We start from the raw sequence: 6465 nt of genomic DNA, 5'->3' as shown, positions 1-6465 counted from the left end.
CGGAACTATGTTTCGGCACAACAATGGGCATGAGTCAAATGGATGCATCTAGGGGAATATTGTTACAACACCACTTACCACATGTCCATCAGGATGGCACCCTTCAAAGCACTATATGGGTATGAACTCCTTTCATTTGTCGACATGGTGTTGGGTGACAATCGCACACCAAGAGCTGGGAACTGACTTCAGGAATGGCAAGACATCCTGAGATGTTTGAAAGAGAACTTACAAAGGGCGCAGAATCAACAAAAGATGTACGTGGACAAACACCGAATCAAGAGAAGATTCGAAGTGGGAGACTTGGTCTATCTCAAGCTCCAGCCATACAGGCAGTCCTCATTGAAGGCAGAGGGGAAAGAAAAACTGAAACCACAATTTTATGGCCCTTATCGTGTAGCCCGTTGCATCAGTGAAGTTGCCTATGAGTTGGAACTTCCAGTGGAAAGTCGCATTCATAACGTTTTTCATGTCTCCTACCTAAGGATGGAACATCACAGTAAGTGCAGATCTTCCACCGCCCAATGAAGACGAGAAGCTCATATTGGAACCGGCTGAGATCATTGATGTACTTGAGAAGACCCTGCAAAACCATACTTTGAAGGAATACTTGGTACGCTGGAAACATTTGCGGATGGACAACGCAACTTGGGAAGGCAAACACATTCTGTCGCATCCGGCATTGCATTTGCTTGAGGACAAGCAAAGTTTGGGATGAGAGGACTATAATGTTCCCGTCATAAAATAATTGTTTAATCAAACCTTTATTAATGGGCCGATTGATTTAGTATATCTTGGACCCATTTTATTTAATTGTTTCCATAGGTAGGTGTGGCTATCGACTATCTTTGTACACCCTCGGGAAGGTTTCGGCAACAGGTATTTAGGCATGGGATGTAGGTAGTAGTTGGCATGCGATTTGGATTATTTCTTTGTACTGTGAATTCATGTTGGAGTTTGATATTGTTCGCCATTTCAAAAATGAAATATCTTCCCTACTTGGCTTTTCCGATTTTGGTGGGATTCAACCCTCACCATATTCCGTTGTTGTATTACTTTGCTTCGGATCCAACAAATCCGGAACACTATTCTTGTCTGGACTATATCTATTTGTTACTATCTCAATATACTTTGGTGTCTTCTATACATTTCCTTCAAGTGTCAATCCCATTTTGGAAGTCTTAACATTAGCAAATAGGAGAAGCAACCCGTACTACATCACCTTCATCGTCATATGTCCACATCCTACATCTCTAGCACCGCACGACATTTTCCCTACACCTCTGTCAGTCATCACAAGCACTATCATATGGCCGGCATTGTTGACTGTATGGCCTACATCCCTACAATATTACTATCGTACAGCCTCTTGAGCCTACCATACGGCCATCACACTATCACCCATACCAACACTGTACGACTCCCAACATTGACCATGCATCATCCTTCCTACTCACCATACGATCTTTGTATCATATGCTTGCTAGACACACCGTATGGTAGCCTATCTGTAACATACTGATTTTCTTAAACAAGTTTTAATCTTGAATCAATTGATTTCCTAATTCATATCACATGACATTGATTTCCATTAACTGTTTATAACTGAAATAAAACTCTAATCAATATATTCAGCTGAAAGTAAGTAACTGATATTCTTGAAATGAAATATCTATCTAATTACAAATTGAGATAATTGCGAACATTTAACTTCTTCTAGTTAAGTAATAGCTATTTGTAAAGTAATTGACTTTCCTCTTAAAATGAAACAACTTAACATTCGGAGGGTTAAAGAACATACAGTATAATTTGAGAAACTTCTTTCACTTGTTGTCCAAGCCCCGGCATTGATGAGAGGAGAAGCATTAACATAGGCTTAACCTCCCAACCGTGGACCATTACTTATCTCCACTTATTCTAATTTAATAGAACAACCCTCCCTACCTCGGGATCAAGCTTGGGATGTTCATAAGTCCAGCCATCAAAGTATTCAGGTGTGTTGAAGTCCCAACAGTTATTCGCCAAAATAACTTAAGCATTTGGACAATTACCAAAAATCACTTGTTTGGCAAATCTGCCTAATTCCACCATGACCAAGGATTTCAAAATGTGGGTCAACAAACCCGATCTCCACCACTCGGCTTGACAACATCTTACATAAGTGAAACATGCATGAGCTAAAGTAATGTTTTATATATTATTTTTATGAATACTGATGTCAACCTCATTTTGCAAGTTCTCTACACCTCCTCACCTTATTTAGGCCTCCAAGTCGGTGATTCCCGGGTGTTATCATACTATAATTGTATCAAAACATTTCACCTTCTTCACCATATTCTAGCATCATCGCCTAGTGAATTCATTGGTGTTTTGATTTTGAGATATTTTATTCACCTTTATGAGATATGAATGGAAGTACTTGGATTATACATGTTTGACAGACGACTCGGCAGGATTTTCATTATATAAGCAGAATACAATGTGTGTATAACTATTTCTACTGTCACCCTTTTGCATTCGAATGGAATTATAAGATATCATGACATGAATTCAGTATCACAATCTCCCTTACTACTGTTACTACCATATGGAAAGAAAAACATAGAATCCGGCAAAAACTTAGAGCATTCAAATATACTCAATTTGTTGTGCATTGAACTGGCAATAAAAGAAAATATATAAGATGTGACAGGGCCTTACATGACTCCTCTAAATGATTCAGAAGACCTGCACTTGAATAAATCCTTAGTTTCTGAACTGTAACCCACGGTAATTATGTTAAGGAAGTTCGGCAAATATGAATTCAACTTCTAAGCTCTGTTACTTTGGTTACTAGCGGTAGGATTTGAAAGATTGAAGGAAAAAGATCCAATACGTGATACGACTATAGGAGTCTAATAAATAATAAAGAGCCCGACTCTATGGCTTCCATCCGTTACAAGAAACCTTTTGTAACCATTCAAATCAATTTTAAAAAGAGAAAAGAAATGAGGAAAGAAAATGGGAAGTTTAAAGGTTATTATTATTTTATTATTTTCTCATCTATGCTTATGTGTACGTAATGATAGGGTGGCATCATTGGATTATTATTATTTATAATGTAATGGTGTCGTCTTATTATTATTTACATATGATCATATTTGAGAAAGTAAAGTAATAATTAAATAATATTAATAGTTGATAATTCTTTAAAGGTAATAATTTATGTTTATTTTACATTATTTATTATAATGTTCTACTGTATAGCTCATGCGGTTCCACCTTGTAATACGTTGCCATGTCCTAGTAACCTTGCCAAGGTAGTTTTAGGTGTTCTTAAACTAGTTTGTATATTTTCACATTAATGTCACACTTAATAAGGAGGTATTTTCCACAAATCAAATTGTGATATTGCTATCAAGATTTAACTGTGTAGTTTTTGAGTCGAACTCATTGACTCACGTTTCATGAGTAGTGATTCACAAGAATCCATCTCTCATGAGAATAAACGGAACACTTAGCACTCATTGGATCTAGGTGATGCTCACAAGGGTGAAGCATCGGGACTTCCCGGGAGATCACTCATTCCAGTACTATTCCAGCTTGTGCGCTCTTAACGAAGGGGTTTGATCTATGGTTAAGCCCACCTTGCTTGCAACCCCATTTGCAAAACCTTCACCAAGTGTTGTGCCTTATGATACCATTCATTAGAAAGCCCCTTGAACTAATCAATTGATAAGTAGGAGGTATTTTCCACAACAAATCAAGGATGGGTGACCTCCAAGGTGCTTCACCTCTGTGAGCATCACCTAGATCCAATGAGTGCTAAATGTTCCATTTATTCTAATGACAGATGGATTCTTGTGAATCACTACCCATGAAACATTAGTCAATGAGTTTGACTAAAAAACTACACAGTTAAATCCTGATAGCAATATCACAATTTGACTTGCTAAGGAAAATACCTCCTACTTATCAATTGATGAGCTTAAAGGGCTTTCTAATGAATGGTTCATAAGGAACACTTGGTGAAGGTTTTGCAAATGGGGTTGCAAGAAGAGTGGGTTTAACCATGGAGGAAACTCCATAGTTAAGCAGGCTCAAGCTGGAGTAGTACTAGGATGCACGACCTTCCCAAAAGTCTCGATGCTTCACTTTTGTGAGCATCACCTAGATCCTATGAGGTGTAATACACCCCAATTTTTGGTTCAATTTAAAAATGTTCATATAGCCGTTGAGGTTTCATGTGAACTCGGTTGATAGGTAGAATTAGTTATGCTCATGTGAAATGGTAAGGTGGTTAATCGTTATAATTTCGTATGAAGATCATTATGATGTTATTATATTGTTATCTTGAAATCTTGGAAAGTTGGTTATTCATCATAATTCATGGGAAGTGATATGGTGGTTAGCCATTATGATGGTTTATGTATAATAACTTGTTATAGTAATTGTGATTATATTGAGAAATATGATATTCTCGTGGGAATTTCTATTCTATAGGAGCATGTTGAAGGGGGGAAGAATTAACAAAAAGGAATTGGGCACGAGGGGCACCACCATCACTAGTAAAATAGGTACGAGTTGTGATCCACTGTAGCTATGGGAAAACTGCTAGACAAGCAAGAGTGTACATTGGACAACCATAAGCTAACCAGTTAAATCATATATATATATATATATATATATATATATATATATATATATATATATATATATATATATATATATCACTTAATAATAAAAGAAATCACTAGGCATAAATTGAACTATGAACAAGTTGGTACCTTATAATAGTGTTATTTGATTGGAGCCTCCTAGTGTTAAAGCATGTCCTAACATATCGACACCATGATACCTAAATACCTATACATGAACATACATGTACATATGTATATGCATAAACCAATTAAGATATATAAGAACGTATATGCATATTTTATAAGAACGTATATGCATATTTGACATATATAAGATTGGAGTTACAAATGTACATGTATATGTGTACATACATATCTAGGTAATTATAGATACCATTTTGTCAATATTAAGACATTATTATTTTCCACCTTGGCTATGGATTAGTATTATTGCCTTGAGCAGCCTCACTTCTATATTATTTTTTCTATTGGACTTTATTTTGTGAGATAGCCTTTTTAAATATTATTGCCACATGAACCAATGGTTGGGAGGTTAAGCCCCTGACAAAGCTTCTCTCCACCAAATGCCAAGGCTTGCACAAGACAAGGATACGATCTACATTCTGGTAATGGATATTTTATTTGTAATCTCAAGTGAAGAAATATTAAATGGTTCATATTGTTTAATTAATTATCCCCGTCAATGTTTAGAAATCAGTTCCCTTTTAGATGTATTAGGAAATCGGTGAAATTAGTTTATTTTACAAATTGACCGTGAAATATTGTAACTGCTTGTGTGAGATAGGCTTACTTAATGGTTGTTACAACTATTCTTCATTCATGTGAATATGAATATAAACGTATCTTTTATTTACCTATAATTGTCATAATTAGCAATGCGAAAAAAAAGGTTATTGTGGTTTTGTTGCCCTAAATGGTATTGGCTATTATGTTATAGTGGTATTACTTTTGTACTCTAAGCGATATATGTGGGACTAACCCAGGGTTTTGCAGATGTTGCCCTAGACAGATTCCGGGTTCAGAATTTAGGGTGCTGCAAACTTAAAATCCTCACTTTAGTTTTATTTGATTATGCCTTCAATCATTAGTTATGTAACGGTTAATCACTTTCATATGAACAAGTAAAATATCCATTATAATTGTCTTCTCATGAATGTGAAGTAGTAACTGTATTTCCATGGTTTGCTAGTTGTTAGCTAAGGCCCAGAAAAAGAAGATGTTTTAGATTAAGGTAAAAACAGGTTTTGAAGGGACCCGAAACCCCTAATAATAGTAAAAAAGATGTTCAAACATAGCATAGCCAAGAAACAAGATCTTGAGACCAAAAAACAGACACGAAATCAGGTTTTATAGGGACCTGAAACCACAGAATGTAACCAAAAAACGCGACCAGGTTTTACAAAGACCTGGAATCTACAAGTTTTACAAAGCTATCAAATAGAAAACTAAAACCAAAAACAGAAAAAGCCAGAGCACTACTGCAGCTCCTTGATCATCTTTGCAGCCTCCTTCCCCGCTTCAGCTGTACTAAGAGTGGTATCAGCAGGGGAAAAGTCAGTACCAGCAGTAACTTCAGCAGCCTTCTTCTACAAGCTCAATCTGGTCCTTTTACTTGGTCCTCCAGGGGACATAATATCCTCATTAATCTTCTTCCCCAAACTTGTCGCAGCTGCAGAAAAAGGGGATGTTACAGAGTGCTAAGTGTTCCATTTATTCTCATGAGAGATGGATTCTTGTGAATAACTACTCGTGAAACATGAGTCAATGAGTCTGACACAAAACTACACAGTTAAATCCTGATAGCAATATCACCATTTGACTTGTT

Source organism: Cupressus sempervirens, chromosome 10 (genome assembly GCF_028749045.1).
Source record: "Cupressus sempervirens isolate cs-2001-9-10 chromosome 10, ASM2874904v1, whole genome shotgun sequence".
In the NCBI taxonomy this organism is placed as follows: domain Eukaryota; kingdom Viridiplantae; phylum Streptophyta; class Pinopsida; order Cupressales; family Cupressaceae; genus Cupressus; species Cupressus sempervirens.
This window is presented reverse-complemented; position numbering follows the sequence as displayed.